General features: G+C 33.6%; 1 long non-coding RNA gene across 1 annotated transcript in view; it reads left to right on the forward strand.

Moving 5' to 3' along the window:
* The window catches only part of LOC109729976 (uncharacterized), a 1,977,473-nt gene that overhangs the window by 1,032,792 nt on the left and 921,066 nt on the right, over positions 1-23,615 (forward strand). Inside the window, exon 5 of the long non-coding RNA XR_012913930.1 lies at positions 20,229-20,305. This is a non-coding gene — a long non-coding RNA (uncharacterized LOC109729976). The remainder of the gene's footprint in view (positions 1-20,228; positions 20,306-23,615) is intronic.

A 23,615-nucleotide genomic window follows, 5' to 3' on the forward strand; every position in this document is an offset into this window, starting at 1 on the left:
TCTTAGCCCTGGGAGTAGCTGGGACTATAAGCATGTACCACCAAGGCCAGTTATTTTTTTTTTTTTTAACACTATGTTGCTCAGGGTGGTCGCGAACTCCTGACCTCAAGTGATCTTCCCACCTTGACCTCCCAAAGTGCTGGGATTAGTTCTTATTTATTATATTATTCAAACAAGATTGACATCCAGGAACCATGCTTTGCCCATTTGGTCTGATTCTTATTTTATTCCATAGAAAATGGAATTTGAGTAATTAAAAAAGTAAGAGTAAAGACAGATTCATTCAGATTTAAAATTTAGATTCTCTGTGATTTGCACATTACACTGTAACCATTGGTTTATGTATTTACTCCTAATAACATTGTAATCACTGTTGGCAGGTCTATGATTGATTCTTGTTTGCATAACCAGATCCTAAGCTGACCCTAAAGTGTTGGAAGGCAGAATAGCCTTAGGTTAAGATCTGGCTTTGAAGTCGGCAAATCCTGCTTGAAACTTGGTCCTGCCATGTTATTTCACTGTGAGGTAATTACTCAACTTCTTGGCCTCAGTTCACTTAACAGAAAAGTAGGGTGACAATACTGTCTTCGAAGTGTTGTATCTAAACCAGATGAAGATTCAGAAAGGAGATTTCAGGCAGGTGGTTTATTTTGTGATGCAACCCTAAGGAACCTGAGTTGGGTTTGGGAAGAAGATAGGAAGGGAAAACCAATTTGAAAGTTTATTATCACGCTGGACACCACCGTAGGCAACTGAGTTCAGTTCTGCCAAAATTCAGAAATGTCTACTTGAGGGATTAGAATAAGAAGTATTTATCTGTGTGCTTTTGTTCCTCATTGGTTAAGGGCTGCTCCCTGAAATATTGATTTCCTGGTTTGTAGATTTGTACACCCATCAGATGTGAATGGGTGAATGGGTCGTTGCAAGAAAGCCCCAGTTAGAAAGGAAGAGATACACAATACTTTTGCAGTGAGTTGCCATCAAGTTTTACATGTAAAAAACTGGTTTTTGTAATAATGGCTGGAGTAAAAGGAAGGTCAATATGAAGTAAGATCAGGCCCAAGAAATGTTAACTTTGGACTGTTTTGATTATAAAATATGGTAATGATTGCCAAGGAGAGACACTCAAAAACTATTAATTTATTTTCTATAAAAACTGAGTCAATGAATGAATATGGTGGTGTCTTTTTGTTGTTGTTTACTATAGCAGTAGACTCTCTGAATCAAAGATTTAGAATTTAATGAAAATTTTGCCTTATAACTGGAATGTAGCCTTGAATAACAAAATGTTTAACTGCATGGATTTGAATGTTAGGTCTGGGCTTGAGTCAGACTTTGCTTTCTAGAACTCAGTGGGCAAGGTACTTAATTTTGTGATTCTCATATTCTTCATTTGTAAAAACTAAACAAAACAAATTTAGAAAACTGCAAGTTTCTTTTTAAAGTTAAGCATATAGCAATACTGTTAGCAGCCTCTGAGTAGAAGTTTTTTTGTTTGTTTGTTTTTTGAGACAGAGTGTCCTGAGTAGAGTGCTGTGGTGTCAGCCTAGCTCACGGCAACCTCAAACTTCTGAGCTCAAGCACACCTCCTGCCTCAGCCTCCCAGAGTGCTAGGATTACAGGTGTGAGCTACCTCTCCTGGCTGCTCTGAGTAGAAGTTTTTCCAAGTTCATGTGTTCTTGGTGATTGTGGGGAAAAGAAGTTCAGGAAGCATCACATAAGCCAAAGCGACAGTTTTAATTGAAAAATTGAAAGTGAAAGTACACTGTCAAGAAAAGAGCAAGCAGGCTCCAAAAGAGCAAATGCACCAGCAAGATGTGGGTTTGGGTTTTTTGAAGTCTTGCTAATTGAGGGGAGGAATAGTCAATACTAAGGGGTTGGCTTTTACTAAGAATTTGGGTAGTAATCCCTAGAATTGAGTTCTCTCCCATTTTTATACTTTTGTCTTGGAACTGTCATGGCGATTTTAAGGACAGAGAAATTTTAAAACTACAATGCAAATGATATTATAATTAGCCAACTTCATGTAAAGTAACCTAGATACCTGACAAACCTGTTGAAGCTGGTCTTCCTTTGTGGTTATCAACACCCCTTAGTTAGATTTTAACACCTGCACCTACTCTACAGCCCCTGCATCCAACTCCTCACCTAGTAGTCTAGTTAGCTTCTGCCTGAGGCTTAACACCTGCGTCCACTCTGTAAACCCCGGCATCTGGACTCAGCCCTGTCTCCTAGTCTCCTACTCTAACAATACTATGGTCCAGCGATTCCACTCCTAGCAATATAGCTAAGAGAAATAATTGCATATATTCACAAAAAGACTTGTATAAGAACATCCACAGCATTCATACTGTATATTTAAAATTATTATTTTCTCTATGTTATATATGCTTCATTATAGTATTGTTAGCAAAAAATGCAAAAGACTACAATCAAACTAAACAAAAACAAAATAAAAGAAAAAGTATATTATAAAGTTGTATGAGGATTAAATGAAAAACTGGATGTGAAATGTTTGACACCTAGTACTCAATAAATGGTAGCTAATATTTTGTCAGTATGATCATCAACAGCAAAGGGATACATATTAATGTTTTCAGAATTTTATAATGTCCTAAACCACTGTAGATATCATATTTTCAAAAAATTTTTCCTATTAATAATGGGCCCCAATCTGGCTATATATATATATGATTCATTCATTTATTATATATAAATATGTTTTATACACTTCATTATATATATATTTATTCATTATTTCTAACAATTTCAGAAGTAAAAACTCAGGGATGGGGCCTGGATTGAAGCTCTGAATTTGGACAAGATCCTATGTTTATTTTGTGCATTCAGATAAAGAACTTACTTATGAGTCAAATGTCAAATACTAACCAACAAAATAAAGTGATGCCTCCAAGCCCATTTTTAACCTTTATCTTATTTTAAGATAATGGGCCTTAATTGTAATCATTTTCTTAGAGTTTGTCACAATAAAGGTAATCTAATCTAGGGACTTGATAGATTTTTATTCTCTTCCACCCTATGCAAATTTTTTAATCCAGAGTAATTATGTTTCTTTCTATTGCATTTTCCCATGCATTTTTCATGATGCTTCAGTTTAATAGGGATTTATCTTTTGAGGACTGGTCTTATGTAGTTTATTACAATTGTTGTAAGTATAGTGTACTTAAAATTATAATTTTATTCATACAAATGTGTTTAGTTTATACAGTTTATTAAAAATTTAAAGGTATTTATAATTTATAAAACAAATATAACAATTTTGCAGAAAAGTTAGAAAAGAGAAAAATATATAAACTTTTCTTTAGTGCTCTCAAAAAAAGTATATTTAAATATTTCTTAATGTATGGAATGACTCACAATGAATCTTAGGGGATAGGTATTAATACTCCTTGCCCCAATATTCAGCAACATTCTTCATATTAATGTTTGAGGAATTAACAAAAAGACACAACCCTTCCTCAAGGTATAGAGCAAACCAATTAAGAGTACTTTATAAATATGCTTCTTCTAATACAAGTGACAGTGAAAAGCACATTGATTAATTAGTAACTACTTAGAAACAAAGTTTTGAGTAAACAAAAATGTCAGAAAACAGAATAATAAATTTTATTTAGTCACCAAGCATTCATTTACAGGTGTCCTGAAACTATAGCCCGCAGGCCACATGCGGGTGTTTTTGCCCGTTTGGTTTTTTATTTCAAAATAAGATATGTGCAGTGTGCATAGGAATTTGTTTATAGTTTTTTTTTAAGCTATAGTCCGGTGCTCCAACAGTCTGAGGGACAGTGAACTGGCCCCCTGTTTAAAAAGTTTGAGGACCCCTGATATATACAAACCTTATATGGAGCACTCCAAACGTTATTAAAAGGCTAAGAGAAGACAAATAAATGAAAAAGTTCAATATTAATTGATAGATATGCTTTAATAGTCTAAAGACATCATTTCTCCTCAAGTTATAATTTTAAATAGTTTAACTATAAACAAATTCTTATTAGCATTATTTTTAAGAACTTGGTAGCCTAATTCAAAAGTGTATCTCATATATAAATTCTTGAGATGAGGCAGTATTTCTTTAAATTAAAAATGTAAGAAAGGGAGACTGTATCAATCAATATTTTTGAAATATAGTAAAATTAGCCTGCAGTTAATAGAATAGGATAAATTGAGAAATAGATATAAGAATTTGTTACATTTTTTTAATTCTTTGAATAAAAAACAGATTGGATATTAAGGATATTGAGACAATCGTGCATTTATTTGTAAGAAAGAAAAACTAGATTTTTACTCTTATAACCATATTAATTTGCTAGGGCTGACATAACAAGTACCGCAGACTGGGTGGCTTAAACGACAGAAATGTGCTTCATCACAGTTCTGTTGACTAAAAGTTCAAGATTAAGGTGTCTGTGGGGTTGATTTCTTCCAGAGGTCTCTCTTTCTGGCTTGTAGATGGCCTTCTTCTCCTTGTGTCTTCACATGGTCTTCCCTTTGTATGTGTATGTGTCCTGATCTCTACTTACAAGGTCACCGGTTGTATTGAATTAAGACCTACCCAAATGACCTCATTTTACTTTACCTTTTCAAAGGCCCTATTTCTAAATGCAGTTACATTCTGAGGTACTAGGCTTAGAATTTTAACATAAGAATTTTGAGAGGACATGGTTCAACCCGTAACATAAATTATGAACCTGTGAACAACAGCAACAACAATAAAAAAGATGAATAAAGAGTAAAATGAAAAAAATGAATATAAAATAGCCAGGAATAAAATAGAGGTAAATATTAACCCAATCTTGAAGTATAAGAAATCTTTTTAAATAGAGGTTCAGAAACAGAAAATATAAAAAAAAAGATTTAAATATATAAATATATGAAAACTTGAAATTCTGGACATGAAATCAATATCATATATATACCATGAAACAATAAAGTAAAACTGGTACAAATAATTGCAATATACTTTATGGTTTTGTTTGTTTACTTATAAACATTTCATAAGAAGATTTGGGAAAAAATTCATAATCTAAGAAGAAACACTGGAGAAATGATATAAAAAGGCAATTTATAAGGAAAGAAAAACAAATGACAAGTACTCATAGGTAAGTTGTTTAGTCTCACTAATAACAAAATGAATGAAATTCAAAGCAATTTGGGGAAAATATTTTAATTATTAATTTAGGAAAGATTCTAATGTTAAAAGGTTTATATACAGAATCACTTTAACAGACATCATCATTCATAGGTGAGGCGGTATTAATTTATGTAATGTTTTGAAGGTCAGTTTAACAATACATACCAAAACTTTTAGAATTGGTCAACTGTTTTTACCTAGCAATTTAATTCTATAAATGTATCTTAAAGTAATCAGACAGACATGTGTATAAAAGACACCATGTATTGTGCAGCCTTGTTTTTCTAGGGGCACACAGGTCTTAATATTAACAATGGCCTTTAGTTGCAGGATTTAAAATATTTTTTATTTATTATATGTTTTTATGTGTTTTCCAAATTACCTTCAGCACATTTTACAATAGGAAAATAATGTTATTTTGTAATTTGATAACTCAGAGAAGGATTATATTATTTGGAGCTAAGGAGATTTGGAAATTCTTTACATGGGAGATGGCGTTGACCTTTGAGTTGAGTAAAATTTACAGAGGGATAACAACAGAGTATTTGAGACAAAGGAAATAGAACAGAGATTCATGGCGTGTAGTTAGTAGCTTTTTTCTGAACATAGCATATGACAGAGATTAGAAGAGCCCAAGTAGAATAGTTGGTTGGGATGAGATTATGGAAATCCTTCGGTATCTAGAACAGAGAAGCTGATGCTAGGAAGCCAGTTAGGCTAGGTCAGAGTCAAGGTTTCATTGAGAGGTGTGGGGTCCACAGTGTTGGAGAAGCAGGAATACATGACAGAGGGCTTGGATGTGTGTGGAAGAAACGTAGAACAAAAGACAAGGCAGGCATTTTAGGAAGAGAGAAAGAGGAAATGCAGGTGTAAGGGAAAAGAAGCATTAGCATTCATTGACCAATCACATCAGGGGCTGTGATTCATGCCCTCAAACACCACTGTACAGATGTTATTTGTGTTCATGTTATGCAAATGCCCAGGGTCACTGCTAGTAACTGGAAGAGAGAGAACTCAAATCTGTCTCCCCCCCTCCCACTCCATTATGCCTAATCTATGCACTCTGTGATTTAGAGATAAAATAGTCCAAAATAATTTTGACTTCTTTAAGTCTAAATATTTTATTTCCCTTTCTGCATTTTTCATGCTTGTTACTTCAAAATTATATTTCAAAATGCAAAGATTGAAGTTCAAGGGCATTACTGAAGTTTCAGATGGTTTTAAAACATCTGGTTCTTTACTGTGTCCTTGCAATATAGATCATCTGGTCTGTTTTTGTCTGTTCCCTTCCACATGATAAATGCAGAGCAGAATGCTAACATCCTTAAGCAAGGTCTTACTTTAGAAATGTATTTAGCAAGTTATTACTGATAAAAGCTTTTGATGAGGCTAGAAGATATAATTGACAGTAGACACAATAAAGTACATGACAATTTACATCAAATGTGGAACTTTATTAAGAGTGTTGCTTTCCAAAAGAAGAGTTGTGTGCATATAATTTTTATTATATGTGAAAATAATCTATAATGCTTTTTGACATTGTATTTTTCTTATACAATTAGGTAACTACAATATAAAAACCAGCAGACTTTTCAGTAGACTGAATTGTTTTCTTTCTCTTTGATTTAAAAAAAAGAGGTATACAACCTAAAAATTATGTCTCAGTAACACTAAAATTGCTCATTATGAAAAATGCAACAAAACAACAACAACAAAAAGCAAAGTCCACCCTAGTAATTGGGAGGTATAGTTGAAGGTTGGGTTTTCACTTTTAAGTTGATTAGTGTCACATGAATAGCAAAAAACACTGTTCTGAAACACCCTATTTTTAGTGCTTTTTTCATATGATAATCTCTTCAAATCCCTATTATTAATGTTTTACAAAGGACACAGAGCAATGCAGTTCTTACAATATAAAAACAATTTTAATACAATATGAGCCATATTAACAATTGTAATAATAATAATTTTTAACAAATTACACAGCTAGGCTTTGCCTTTCTTGTGATTCATCTAGTATGTACAAATGGCTGAATAAAACTCTCTCTAAAAGTTAACCAACATTTATCAAGAAAATTTTGCCCAGCCTCCTTTGTAATATACTTCGGCCCTTGGAAAATTGACACTTAAAACAAAACAAAACAAAACAAAAAAACTACCACCACCAAAAAACCTGGCCCTTATTTGGGATCTTTCCTTTAAAATTGAAGCTTAAGAAATTAATTGTAATACTTTTCCATTGCAATATGTGTTAATATAATCAGATGCTAAGGCTGTGGGCATTTGATTGTTTATAACCCTAACCCTAACCCTAACTGGATCTAGTTTCTTTTGTTTGTTGTTGTTCCTGGGATAGGGTTACACTCTGTTGCCCCCACTAGAGTGCCCTGGCATCAGCCAGGCTCAGTGCAGCCTCAAATTCCTGGGTTTAAGTCATCCTCCTGCCTCAGCCTCCCAAGCAGCTGGGACTACAGGCATTCACACACCACCACATCTGGCTACTTCTTTTTATTTTTTGTAGAGATGGGGTCTAGTCTTAAACTCCTAGCCTCAGGCAATCCTCCTGACTGGCATCCCAAAGTGCTAGGATTACAAATGTAATCCACTGCATCCAGCCTCTAGTTTTAAACTCTCCATTTTTAAGGTCTAAACAGAACAGTGTCAAATGCAGAAGACTTTAATTTAGATGAATTTCAAAATTTAAATCTGTCCATCTTACTCCCTATAAAAGACAACATTATATGGTTTTGATATTTGAAATCAGCTAGAGTTGAGTTCATAATCCAGGCTTCAACATTTACTTTTGGTACAGTGTTTCTCCTGTTAATTGATATCTCAGTCTTAATATCCTTATTTTTAAGTGGTACTATTAATGTCCACGTTGCAGGGTTGTAGTGAGGAATAAAAGCGACAATGTGTAGAAAAAGTATAGCATTTATAAGAGCCGGTTAAATGATAGCACATAAAAACTTGATGGATAACATAGAAAGCCACACTATGGAACAGATTTAATGATTCATGTGATTTATGAATTTTCTTTTAATTTAACTTTAACAAGCACTCACGGATTCCAGGACTACCAGAACTTTCTATTCTCACTAATCAGAGTCACCTTCCTTTATTTATTATTTCCTTTATTTTATTTATATATTTAATATAATATAATAATAATATATTATTACAAGAATATATCTCACAATAATATTATCCTTTCACAAGAATATTATCAGACTTTTGTGAGCAAAACTATCAGTTATTGATCACTTATTCTGTTTTAAGTATATCGCTGTGTACTCTGTGAGCATTATTTTATTTGCTATCCTCAATAATCCTTTGAGGTAGATATTGTTTTTTTCCATTCAAAGATGAGAAAATTTTAACATACTTATTTTTAATGAAATTTAAAATATTTATGGAGTACATCCTATGTACTGGAAGCACTGCAAGGTGATTAGTATGTCTTGCTAAGTGATCCAGACAAGGTCCCTACCCTAAAGTAGCTACTAGAATTATGGCAGAGGAAGAAAAGAAAGATATAAACAAATAGATGAACACACCTGTGTATGGGAGGTATGTAGGGTGTGGAATCTATTTAGATAAATGGACAAGGTGGCCTCTCTGAGAAGATGACATCTAAGATGAGAGCTAAGGGATGAAAGAAAAGGAGCCAGCCTTGCAGAGTGTCAGAGAAATGATGAGCAGAAGCTTTAAGGCAAGAAAGTAATGGTGCCTTGAAATAATTGCAAGAAAATTAGCATGGCTTGAACGTAGTATGAGTTGGAGAGAGTGGCATAAGCTGAAATGGTAGAAATAGGCAGAGGCCAGCAGAGTTGTGGGTTTTTTTTAAAGCATATAGGACACAGTGAAGGGTTTATATTGCATTCATGGGACAATGGAAAGAAAGCAATTAAAATAGAGTTACCAAGGCTGAGCGCGGTAGCTCTCGCCTGTAATCCTAGTACTCTGGGAGGCTGAGGCGGGCAGATCGCTCAAGGTCAGGAGTTTGAGACCAGCCTGAGCAAGAGTGAGACCCCATCTCTACTATAAATAGAAAGAAATTAGCCAGACTACTAAAAATACATATATAAAAAATTAGCCGGGCATGGTGGCACATGCCTGTAGTCCCAGCTACTCAGGAGGCTGAGGCAGGAGGATCGCTTGAGCCGGGGAGTTTGAGGTTTCTGTGAGCTAGGCTGACACCACGGCACTCTAGCCAGGGCAACAGAGTGAGACTCTGCCTCAAAAAAAAAAAAAAAAAAGTTACCAGCTAAAATGCAAAATACCAAATATGTCATGGGACCTACTTAGAAAGTATTCATTGTCTGTCTGAAATTCAAATTTAACTGCTTATCCTGTATTTTTATTTTAGGTTGCTTTAATGCAACCCTGCATTAAAGGTTTTAAGCAAGAGAGTAATGTAATCAGATTTATGCTTGTGAACTGTATGAAACCTTCCTAAATTTACAAAACTAATAAATATCAATGTCAAAATTTGAACCCAGATCATTGAACTTCGGAGAATATTCAAATAATATTATCTTAATTACTCTGTTATATTGTGGTCTATAAATATTTTTTAGGTTCAGGGTGCTATAACAGAATGCCATAGATTTGGTGGCTTATAAACAACAGAAATTTATTTTTCATAGTTCTAGAGGCTGAGAAATCCAAGATCAAGGGGCCAGTAGATTCAGTGTCTATTGAGAGCCTGCTTCCTAGTTCCTAGATGGCCATTTTTTAGTGTATTCTCTGGCCTCTTAAAAGGACATCAATCCCAATGATAAGGGCTATGCCCCCATGGCCTTATCACCTCCCAAAGGCCCCACCTCCTCATATCCTCACATTGGAGATTAGGTTACAAAATATGGATTTGGAGGAGGCACAAAAACATTCAGTCTTTGCAGTTACTTTCATAAATATTATAATTTATAACCCAATTTAAAAAAAGGAAAGAAAAAGTATGATTTAAGCCAATCTACAGATATAGAAATATAAATAGTCCTTTGACATGTAAAAACATTCTCAACATCATTATAAGAAAGTTGCAAATTACAACTAACTAGACTAAGATAGAGTTTTTCACCTATAAGACCGTGAAAACATTTGCTAACATCCAGTATTGTTGTGGGTATAGAAAATAGGAATGTACAGTTTGTTTGTGAGAGTATTAATCTCAAAATCTTCTATAGATGACAATCATAAATCAGAATTATTAAGACGCATACTTATACCTTTCAATTCCACTTGAACTTATAAAAAACCACTTATGCATGAAAATTTATTTATTTAAAGTATATTCTGGCAAAAATATTGGAAACAACTTAAGGATCCACTATAAAAATTGATTATATAAATTATGATATTTAAATATAAGAGAATAACGTATATCCATGAAAACGGACAAGGAATCTCCTTATATATTGGCGTGGAATAATCCAACACATATAAAGCTAAGAGAAAACAAAACAGGATCTAAGGTGCCCAAAGGTATAATCTTTTACTATTTTGGTAATAAAGGGGAAATATGTATATAACATATACACATATATTTTAAATATATGTATCTGTGTATATATTTACATACATACATGCAAAAATTCAAAGATTTGGTAGAATATTTTAATAACTGATGATACTAAATGCCTGAGGCAAGAGAATTGGTTGGCTGTTGGCAAGGCTTGGAGAGAGATTGTCTCTTTTTTTATAGAAGTGAATATTTTCACTTTCCTTTTCAATTTGAAGCCACGTGTCAGTATTTTTTATGCAAACAAATGAGAAGTTTTAAATAATACTTTAGAAGGGAGCCTCAGTAAAAATAATCACAGAAACCTCACTTCATGCCCCAGTTTTCCTTTATGCATTTACATTAAAAACCTAAAGAATTTGAGAAAATTGTGGAGACGTTGCCAGCTCTTTTGATGCTTTCTAGGTCTACAGGGGATACACACACACACACACACACACACACACACACACACACACAGAGTCAGACACACAGTAACTGTAAAACTCTTTTAGTAAATGACATAATTCGGGCAGATGTGAATTCAAATTAGTATAGATAGGAATCACATTTGGGAAAAATAAACCAAGATCATGCCAGAGAATTGCTTCTTCTTTAGGGATCCAAAATTCCTGAGTTTAAACTTCAACTTTACAGCTTAGAAGCCACATGATCTTATACAAGTTACCTCCCAGATCTTCAATTTCCTTACCTGTAAAGTAGAGATAGAATTAGCTCCCTTAAGGTGTGGACATGATAAAATATCTAGCCAAGCACTCACAATAGATATTTCATAAATGGGAACATTTTATTTTGCATTCTCAAAAGGTCTTTTTCCCAATTTGCTAAACAGATACCAGTGCTCATTGAGCAAATGGCAGATTAGAGTTGAGATCCTATAAAATATAGCCTGATGTACTCTCTTTCTAATAATTTTCCAAAATATTTTCAAACTTTAAGAGTATCAGAAAAAAAATGCTTAACACATTGACTATGACTTTGGGAATAACAGATTAAGAAATTGAGCATAAATTGCAATGATATTTTTTCCAGATTGCTCTGGGAACATACTCCTGAGTCACCTAAAAAGGGTGAAATCAGGCTAACTTTATCAAATTTGTGAGTAGGAAAGTTTTATATTTTGGTATTTTCCACCTTCACTTCTATATTCTGTAAATTTCTACCTCTCTTCAAAGAATTCCCTTTTGAAAAACTGGTCAAACATTTACAGGTGGCTGGTTTTGTTTTCTGGGTTTTCAGTCTGAATGTTATGAACTAGGGTAGAGCTCATTAAAGCTTCATTTCTGCCTTTTATTATAAAAATCTCAAATGACAGTACTTGAAGAACAGCCTCTGGCTAAATATTATTAAAATTCAAAGTCCAGTAAGAGAATCATTTGCTGGTCAAATCTATATTAATCTAACTTGTTATATTGTCTTAACAACATTCTCAAGAGTGTTTTCTCTGCTACTGAAAAGATTCATTTCAATAAACCAAACATACTCTATCTACTTAAATTAGTGTACTTATGCTAGGACAATTTCATAATTATTCTATAGAAAGTAATCTCTCAATCCTCCATCTTGGCCAGACTGTTGTTTATCAAATAGAGTAGTAGAGTCTACTTAACTCTGAATATTACTTGATTTAAAAATCACAGTCCTTCCATTGATTAACCCTGACTTAGTGGTGGAGGTGATAGTGATTTAATATGAATCAAAATCTCCTTATATAAAACAAATTATAATGAAATCCCAGAATTGCAAGAAACCAATTTCATTTATATTATGACTATTATTATTTGATATAACCAAAACCCAGTGAGAGTCAAGGAGTCATTTTGAATCCAGTGACTTCTATTGCAAATTATGGGCAATGATCATGGAGTTGGTACTGTGGGCTCTCTTAGGTTCATAAGGCATGAGCCATTTTCTCTTACCACACACTCCCCCTCACCTATTTAGCCTCCTGCTCATTCTTCATACCTCACCTTAAATCACACCTCTAAGTGCTTCCTGGTTATACTTAAAGTATGTTTCCCCTCCATTCTTTTAACATCCTAAAATTCTGCTCTCTAGCCTTCACCTACAAAAAAATTAAACATATTTTATTTTATTTTATCTTATTTTTGGGGAGACAGAGTCTTGCTCTGTTGCCCAGGGTTGAGTCCTGTGGCATTAGCCTAGCTCACAGCAACCTCAAATTCCTGGGCTTAACCAATCTTCTGCCTCAGTCTCCTGAGTAGCTGGGACTACAGGCATGTGCCACCATGCCCAGCTAATTTTTTCTATATATTTTTAGTTGTCCAGCTAATTTCTTTCTATTTTTAGTAGAGGCAGGGGTCTCATTCTTGCTCAGGCTGGTCTCTAACTCCTGACCTTGAGTGATCCTCCCGCCTCGGCCTCCCAGAGTGGTAGGATTACAGGCGTGAGCCACCATGTCTAGCCCATATTTTATGTAATTATTTAAATTTATCTCATTTGGTTCTTTAAGAGTTTGGAAAAACAGCTGAGTCAGTATTTTGTCCTGAAATCTCTTATAAAACATTTCATGTGAAACTGATGAGATTTTTGGAATCAGAGCCTTACAAATGAGTTTTTAAAATATAACATTGGGTATCTTTTTCTTAGTGTCAGTCACACTGAGAGAGTGAGACATTCTATGTACCTGTTTTTATCTGAGTTCACATGGTAACTTAATTCTTGAGGTCAAAAAGAGAAGACACCTAATATATGATTTCCTGACCTCTTTTGTTGCCATGATGATTTCTACTTCTGGCAAGCAAAGATCCTACAGTTTTATGTACTCTTTTGGAATGCCTGACATATTGAGTCCTTCTACCCAAACCCATGATCTATTATGAGCTCAATTTAAAGCTTATCTGCATTAAGAGCTCATGAAATAATATAATCTTAGATTAGGAAAAAACTAGCCACAGAACCACACGTCCATCTGTCCATCTGTTTGTCCATTTATCCATCCATCCATTCATCCATCTTGGCTCTGTTCATAGAATTCCCCTTGTCATGCATTCTTATCTTAAGGGCATTTCTCTCACAAGCATGTAAAACATCATCAGAGATTTGAACATGACATTAAAAAACTATGCATTTTTGAACAATTTCCCAAGTGATTTCCCCAAAGGAGCCATGCATTATAGTGCTTGGAAGAGGGACATGTCATAATGAAAGTGGTTATTTTAGAAAGATATCTTTACCTGTGGGACTGGAATAGATTGAAGCAGAGAGAGTCTGAAATCATAAGTTTGCTGAAGTAATGCAGACATGAAGTAGCTTAGGGACTAGAGGTGGTGAGAATGAAGAAAAAGGAATAAAACCTAGAGGTGTTTTGGAAGGAAGTAAAAACAGTACATATTGACAAATTGAATATAAAGAAGAAAGGCATAGCATTTTCCATGATTTTAATAATTTTTAACTTTATAAAATAATAGAATAACACTATAGGTTGTTGGAAAGTTTCCTGATCAGTAGTTTGTCTATTAGAGGTGTGTGTGTGTGTGTGTGTGTGTGTATGTATGTGTGTACATGTACACTGGTAGCCATGCATATGTATAAACATTAAAAGAAAAAAGTAATAATGATTTCCTTATCCTAAAATCTCAGTGAGTCAACTCATCTTTCATTTTGCTTCCATTTCTTAATCTTCAGGAACATGTTGTTATAATAAAAAATTAAAAGAGGCCTCAGCATTTCTGGTGGGTTTAATTTGATATAAGGGAATAAATTGCCAGCTCCTCAGGTTTCATATGCTCTCTGTATTTATCACAAAGATATCACAACCTTGTTTATTATTCCAACCTGCATCTTTTTGTCCCCAGTGTATCCTCCCTGTCTTCTGGAGGCTGATAGGAACAGATTGAAAGGAACTCACTTTGGCAGACCACAACGTTGCATTTCACTGATTTCCATGATACTCTAATAGCAACTACAACAAGGAAATGATCCTAATGTGGGTATCACACAGAGGCTCTGTGCAAAATATTTTTAAAGCCATCTTTTGAAAGAAACATACAGATAATCACATTTCACTCAAAGCAGGATTTTACCTTAAAATGGTCATTCACCAATTACTTCGTGAACCTGAAGATTTTCTCTCCAGAAAATATTTATAGAAATTTAGATGCTCGAATTTAGAGGTCATAATTGTATCCCTTTCAGAATTTATTTCATGAAGAACTTCAAACTTTTGCTAACGCAATGGGATTCTATTTTGCACCAAGTGAAGTTTTCCTATTGTATGGGAATTGTAGTTAAAAATGTGTAGCCTACTTTTGTAAGAATCTAAAAGGGAGACAAGAAAGAGGTATCTAAAATTTAGATACCATGTCCTCCTCACTTCCATCCCAGTCACGGAGCTCCAGCGTGCTATGGATAAAGGAAAAGAACCTTGAATCAAGCATAAGACTGAAGTACTAGTTAATATAACATTATTTTCTATAACAGATAAACCCAAAATCTCAGTGTCTTAACACAACAGACTTTTTTTTTTCTTCTTTTTTTGCATTCACAAACTCCTGTTGCCATGGGGTGGGTGGTGGGGACAGCTATGAATTGTCCCAACCACAATTCAGAGAATACAGCTGGCAGAGGTTCTGCCATCTATACCACATGGTGTCCAAGATCACCCTGTGTGTTGGTAACAAGCTGGCATTAAGGATCCTGCATGGGTGGCTTTAAGGAGCTTAACCTGCAAGAGGTTCCATTGTTCCATTGGTTCCAGAAATCTCATATTGATTTATACCTAACTGCAAGTAAGGCTGAACTATTTTGTCTACCCATGTACCTAAAGAAATAGTGAATGAATTTCATGAAGAGACAGGTAAACTATGCTACAAAAACTGTTTCTTCCTTCCCTTTTTTCCCTTTTCTCTCTGTTTCTTTTTTCCCTCTCTCCCATCCTCCTTCCCTCCCTCTCTCCCTCCCTCCCTCTCTCCCTCCCTCCCTCTCTCCCTCCATTTCTCTCTCCTTCCCTCAGTTTGTTCCTTTGTTCCTTTTTTGCTTCCTTCTTTGGATTTCATTTGCCTTCTTTTTCTCAGCTTCTTGAGATAAAAACATGGGCCATTGATCATCAACCTGTATTTTTTTCCATAATATATGTGTTCATAGCTATGCTTTTTCCTCTGAGTACTCTTTTAGCTACATCCTATAGGTTTGATATGTTATGCTTTCGTTATTATTTAATTGAAAATATTTTCATGCTTCCATTGTGATTTTTATTTGTGGTTATTTAGACCTGTGTTGTTTATTTTCCAAACATTTGTGAATTTTCTGGTTGTCCTTTTATTGTTAAGTTCTAGTATAATTCATTTCTGGTCAGAGAACCTGTGTTGTATGATTTCAATCATTTGAAATTCACTGAAACTTGTTTTATGGCCAAGCATATACTCTATTTTGATGTCTCAAATACACCTGAATATTATATGTACTTTTTAGTTATTGAGTACAATACTCTACATATGTCAATTAAGTCACATAGTTAAAATGTGATGTTCAGTTTTCTTTATAATCTTATTGATTTTTGTCTACTTTTTTACTATTCAGAAAGATGCTTTAACATTTGCTATAGAATTATGAATTTGTCTCATTCTTAGTTCTGATAAATTTTGCTGTATTTATTTTAAAACTATGTTATCAGGTACACACAAATTTAGGATTATTATGTCTTTCTTCCTTTCCAGTTGACCTTTTATATTAAAATATCCCTATTTATGACTTGTAATATACTACTTGCTTTAAAGTCTATCTTGTCAATATTAATGTAGCTATACCAGTGCTTTTTTTGGTTAATGTTTATAAGTATATAATCATTTTCATCTTAATATTTTCAACTTGTTTCAGGTATACTTTTCATCAGCATGATATAATTTTGTTCTTTTTAAAATTGTGTTACAATTTCTGCTTTTCTATTTAAATAAGAAATACATTTATATTTTCTCTCATTATTGCTATAATTGTATTTGTTTTCTGTATATCTCATCCATTCTCTGTTCTTCTTTTTGGCTTGATCAAGTGTTTTTCATTATTTAATTTTATATGTTCTATTAGCTTATACTTGTGAGTTTTGTATTATCTTGTTATTAACTATTCTTAAAATTATCAGGAATTTTTAACTTATTATAGTCTATTTTAAATTAGTACTTTGAATATTTCCACACAATGTAAGAACTTTACAATAGTTTAACTTCCTTTTACCTTCCTTCCACTGTTTGTGTTGTCACATTATTTTACTGAAGCATATATTATAGCCCTACAATGGATTGGAGTTGTCATTATTTTAAATATCAATGTTATTTTAAGTGGTTTTTTTTGCAGTTACCCTTTTCAGTGCTACTCATTGATCTTATGTGGCATCATGTTGCTTCCATCTGGAAATCTTTGTTATTTCCTTGTAGATTTTTTGGTGACAAATTCTCTCAGATTATTTTAATATTAAAATACTTTTTATTGCTTTTACTTTTAAAGAATAATTTAGCATGATACAGAACTCTAGATTGACACTCTTTTTCTTTTTTGTTTCTTTCTTCACTTTTTACATGCCATTGATTGTATTTTGGCATCTACAGCTACAATTGAAAAGTTAGCCACATGTCTTGCTGTTGCTTCTTTTAACACAATGTCTTTTTTCTTCAGCTACTAATATTTCACTTTGCCTTTCGTTTTAACAGTTTGACTAAGATATACATAAATATGGTTTTCTATTTCTTTGTCTTTATTGGATTTTGCTGAAATTCTTTAATCTGTGATTTGACTTATTTTATCAGTTTATTAAATATTTCTCAGCCATTATCTCTTCAGGTTATGCTTCTACTACATTCTCTCTTTCTCTCTCCTCTTTCTGTAGCTCCAATCACATGTGTGGAGATAATTTACTATGTTCCATATGTTTGTTACACTCTTCTCTTCCTTCTAATCTTTTATTTATCCTCTCTGTGCTCCAGTCTAGATTTTTTTTTCCTTAGGGTCATTAGTCATTCTCTGATATGTTCCTTTTAGTTTTTAATTCTAAAACATAATTTTCTTCCTTTTTGTAGATTTTTCTTGTTTTTTTTAATATATTTATAATAGGTATGTTTAAGTCTAATTTAGTAAAATCCAATCTGGGTTATATGTGTCATCTTTACTATTTTTATTAATATCTTAAAAGCTTATTGGCATATTTTATCCCTCTTTGCATGTCTTGTAGTTTTTATTGCATTCTGGAAATTATGTGGAAGAACCACAGAAGCAGCAGATGATTTTTTTCTTCTCTGAGAGTTTACCCTTTCATCTGTTGGGTAGGTAGTATGAAGGTCTGGTTACTGAATACAGTCAGGTGTGTTGGGTATAAGTAGCAGTTTTGGTATGTCTTAATTCATGACTGGTGTGTCTCTAATTTCTTGGGCATGTCCCTTCTAGACTCTTGATTGAGAGGTTAGCAGTTCTTTGTTTCTTCAGCTCTGAAAGACGGAAAGAAATTCTCCTTGTCAGAAGTCTTTTTTTTTTTTTTTTTTTGAGACAGAGTCTCACTCTGTCGCCCAGGCTAGCGTGAGTGCCATGGCGTCAGCCTAGCTCACAGCAACCTCACACTCCTGGGCTCAAGTGATCCTCCTGCCTCAGCCCCCCGAGTAGCTGGGACTACAGGCATGCACCACCATGCCCGGCTAATTTTTCCTATATATATATTAGTTGGCCAATTAATTTCTTTATATTTATAGTAGAGGCGGGGTCTCGCTCTTGCTCAGGCTGGTTTCGAACTCCTGACCTTGAGCAATCCGCCCGCCTCGGCCTCCCAGAGTGCTAGGATTACAGGCGTGAGCCACCGCGCCCGGCCTTGTCAGAAGTCTTGAATCAAGCTCCTTAACTACCCAACCAAAGCTGCTCATATTTTGGCAAAAGTCTTGAGAGTGGTCTAGCCTCAGGCAGACTTCCTTTTTGTAGTAGAACTTTGTCTCCTGAGTATTTTTTATAATGGTGGAGATTTCCTTCTGCCTTAGATGTTTTTAAATAAGCCCTCTAAATTACCATGTTGCCTCAGAACTAGGCAATTTTCAATTAGGAAAAACTGATCATAGTTTTGGGACTTTTCTAGATTCTAATCTATCATGTCAGGACACCAGACCATCAGTACTTACCTGGTTTTTCTTTCTCCCAATTTAGTTGCTAAGCCCAGCCCTAACCTATCTTCAGCTTGCAACTAGAATTGGTAGAGTTCAACAGTAATTTTCAGGCATTTTTAGCAAGAGCTACTTCTTCTCTCAAATTTTTAGTGTATCAAGTCTTTGCTTTCCTTCAGCAATCTGATTTATTTAAAAATATGATTAAAAAGTATCCAGTTTTCTTTCTGGTCCTTACAGTGGGAATGTTAGCCTGCATTTACCTAGCCAGAAAGACAAATCTCAAAATGATCACTTTTTAGGGCCCGTTATCTCTTTTTCTTAATCTTCAATTTTCACCTGACCAAGTATTTTAATTTATTTTTTAAATAGCTTACTCTTGTCTAGATACAGTTTGGTTCTTATGCATATCTAGATACAGTTTGAACTTGTGCATATAAAGGCATATATATCTTTTCTCTTGATAATCACTCCAGATTTTCCATTATATCCTGCCCAGATAAAACATTGCATTTTGTGTAAAATATAATTTTCTAGGGAGATGCTTACTCATCTTACTATCCTTTGTGAGAGCCATATGAAGTCTTAGAGGAACAAAAGTACATAAAAAGAGTAGGAGAAATGCCCAGTGAAAAGAGGCCTGGTGACATGGACTTTAATGTGTAATTGTTCTGATGCCAGATTTCCTCCCAAGCAGTGCCAATTGGCAGACACAGAAATCCTCACCTCCTCCCAGTGTTAAACTCAGCAGTCAAAAACTAGATGTAGTGGGAAGTGTTGATTTAACACAACGGAAGAAACATGGTCTGATGCTAGCTTTAGCAAACATTTAAAAGAAGGTTTTTAAGAGTGTTAGTGTAAAAGTCAGACAGAAGGACAGAGATTAAGAGCAGAGGAGCAAAGATGACAGAATTATAGGAATGTGAGAAGCTGATTGAGAGGAAGAATGATGCTTGGAATAATCTAGAGTAAAACTCCATTTTTAATAATACATACAAAAATATGTATGTTTGTATATATATTCAAAATATATCTAGAATATTATTTCTGTGTCTAGAAATGCTTTTGTTATTGTTCTTATATTTAAAAATACAGAGAAGAAGGTCATGCTTAATTACCTTGAAGAATTACCTCTATCTCCACAGTTGTGTTTAATAAAAATGTATTGTGTCAGATTTTGATGAGTATAGACAATTTTGATGAATTTCATTATATAAATATTAATATGCCATAAATTTTGCCTTGAATAAACTTTTAGTTTGTTAGAAGAGAAAGATAGACAAGAATGTAATTAAAATATGTCTATAAACTACAATAATATTATTAGGTAAAAATTATACATTTTGAAATCTACTGAGGGAAGTATGGGAATGCTTCAAAGAGGAAGTGATATCCAGATTAGGGTTGAATGATAAAAATGAATTTCTAAGTATCCATTGTCCCTCCCTTCTTCTTTCAGAAAACATCACTTCTAACATATACTAGATGTTTACTACACTGCCTGTAAATGCATGAGAAACTTATAACATGGTCCACGTGAGTACATTTACTTTATCCTAACCTTAGAATTATAATGATAGCTCTATATAGTAAATTTTTGTATCTAGTCATATGAACTACACACATTATTCTTCCTCAAAATTGACCTTATATGCCTTTCAAGATGGTGCATTTTCCATTTATCTAATTGCACACTTTTATTACAGTTATTCATAAGTATATTATTGTTTTGGAACTTTATTACTATGAAATATTTTCTAATTATTGGTGCTGGAATAAAAAGTTCTACTGCCTTTTCAATATATTGATTATGGATCCAGAACCCTCAAAGAAGACTCTTGTTATTTGTCATGTTTTATGTGTTATTGCCCCTGAATAGCTATACATGTAATAATTATTATCTGAAAATAATGATAATTTGATTTCTTTGTTTCAATCTTTATACTTATTTAATTTTCATAGTTTGTTCCAGACCAATGTTAAATTCAAAAAGAGATAGTGATATCCTTGCCTTAAATTAGATTTTAAGAGGACTGATTCTAATCTTTCATTGTTATATAACTTTGGCTATGGCATTTTGATAGATGTCCTTTACATATGTTAATGTATTGTTCTACTTCTAGTTTTTATCTAGAAATTGTGTTCATCTTAAATGATAAAAATTTATCAAGTTTTTAAAATCACTTATGGTACTAATTATCAGGCTTTTCCAAGGGCAAATCCTTCTATCTACACATGAATATAATGTGAAAAGCTTCTATACTTCTTAACTCTCATCTCCAAATGAGAAGAAAATATCTATAGTGACTTAAATCATGTTACAAAACATTCCAAGGTCAGCAAGCATTGGAGGGTTTTACTTGGATTAAAATCAAAGCACAAGACATTTTAAGCTTTATAACAAATTTCCTAATTAACAATATGATATCTATTTATTTTCTTGGCAATAAAATATAGCAACTTCAATAGAAGAAAAACCCAAAATGTTATTCTTCTTAACCATGCCACATAAAGTCACAGAGTTGAAATTTAAGTCAGTATATTTGACTTTGGATTTTATTTCAGCCCTTATTTTTGAAGAACCGGTGGTTGAATATCAATATCAATATGGGTATCAATGTTTGCAGGCTAAGAAAACTTTATATTCCTCCTGAAAGAAGTTTTTCACAAGGCAGATGGAAGGACTTTTTCTTCTTATATATTAATAAATTATTTTGTAATGCCTCAATTCAAATGCCTCAATTTGTGTTTCAAGTTTGATTTTTTAGGATACTTGAGCCTCTTAGTAGCTTGCATATTGGGAGAAGGGTCAAATTTGAATATTATGCAAACATTTAAAATTTAGACTACTTCTATAAATAGAATTATATCTGGAAAGTTAGTAAAACCATCTCCACAGTGTTCTGACTTACCATTCTTTCCATTCCCTTAAGCAGTTGCATTTCAGTAGTCATAAAAGGACTGACCAAAAAAAATAAAATAAAATAAAATAAAATAAAAAAGGACTGAGGTTTTATTGAAATTTGCTTGAAAAGAAACTTAAAAAACATAAAATGTATGACATCTGTATGAAACAACTGATTAAAACACCTTTCCATCTCTGAAAACCCTTAATCAAACTTCTCCCTACCCCTTATTTTGGGATAATAAAACAAACTTGGTTAGAGTGTATAGTGAAAATTGGTTATTGACATTTCAGGTAACTGCTGAAATAATCAAGAGAACAATAATGACAGAAATAGTCTGCTTACAAAAGTCTTTTGACATTTTAGATTATTTAATTTGACAACATGGCATGTTACTCCAGAATGTAAGCTCCTTTGACATAATGCCTTGTCTACCTTTTTTCATTGCTCAGCATCACAACAGTGGCTATAATAAAAGAGAACATCAATAAGCATTCATTGGAAAAAATGAAATAAAAAATTAGTAAATTATAAGCTCTTTTCATTTCTACTACCCTAAATTCTTAGTATATTTAGAGTTTGTGTAATCCTTACTGTCTTATCTGAGACATTTGCCAATACTATAAGCATGGTTTTCTTCCACATTACCATACCAAATGGGTACTTTCAATGTGATAAACTCAGCAGGTAAGCATTATATATGTATAGAATATATACCTATATATATTTTTTTCTCATTTAATCTTCACAATAACACTATATTAGGTACTACTCTTATTGCCATTTTACAGATATTAACGTTAAGAGAACTTAAGTATTTAGTATACAATACAATGAAAAAGCAACAGGATCATATCCTGTATACTTACTTGTTTTTCTGCTTTGTTAATAGAGCATACAGAGCTCTTTAATCTGTGCTATACTACCTCCCCAAATCCTGATAACCTATTTACTATCATTTCTCAATGTCAGGGAAGAGAATTCAGCTAACTGAATTGAAAAGGTTCACGGTGTTTTTTATACATCAGCAGTTGTTTTGGAACGTTTAGCTGCTTTTAAAAGCACCTGTGAAAGTTTGCCAATTACCCAGAAGATTACAACATCAACAGCAAAACACATTTTTAATTCTAAGGAGTAGATTTTTTTTTCCATTTTCACTATAGGCAGAACCTTGGAAAAGATATAAATATCCATTTAAAGGTTATTGTCTCTAAATTCATCTCTCATGCATTCCCACGTTTCATTATTCATTTTTCAATTGTGAAATTGTAGGCAGTTTAGGGGAGTGATGAAGATGATTTTGAGATAAAAGACATGATTCACTGAAAATAATATAACAAAGGGTCAGAAATTGGGCATAAGAGCAGAATGACAATACCCTTTTAATTCATTATATCATTTACTTCTGGCAAGAAGCTGGGTGATTAATTAAGACCTTGGTCTTTTTCATCTTGAGAAGATCACACAACCTCAAACCTACCCTTACATGTGCTGTAGCGTGCGCTTTGCCTCTCTGCTCCTTTGGATTGCAATTTCTTTAATGGAATTTCTGTTGAGCAATCACTGAACTCTGATATTTTATTCTCTTTTTAAATCAAAGTTTTAATTCTGGGCAGGTGGCTGTTCTTGGCAAGGAGAGGAAGGAGGCATGCCTTAGTTGTCGAGGCCTTTCTCTGAGAGTTCTAATTGACAAGGGAACTCTTTACAGGTGATTGAAGGAGTTCACTTTGTACGGGAAATCTGTAATATCTCTGTCGCTTTCTGCATGCAGATGACAAGCTTCTGCCAGCTTCAGAGCTTCATTTTCTCCAGCTTCAGGGACTTTTGTGATTTCCATCCATTCAAATTGGTCCAAGCCAGTGAACTATTCCCATCTCCAGCATTTCTTCAGCCAGACCAATCTGCCCTTATCACAACAAAGGTGCTGAAAGCTTTGTGAA

This window comes from Microcebus murinus, chromosome 21 (genome assembly GCF_040939455.1).
Source record: "Microcebus murinus isolate Inina chromosome 21, M.murinus_Inina_mat1.0, whole genome shotgun sequence".
NCBI classification, from domain to species: domain Eukaryota; kingdom Metazoa; phylum Chordata; class Mammalia; order Primates; family Cheirogaleidae; genus Microcebus; species Microcebus murinus.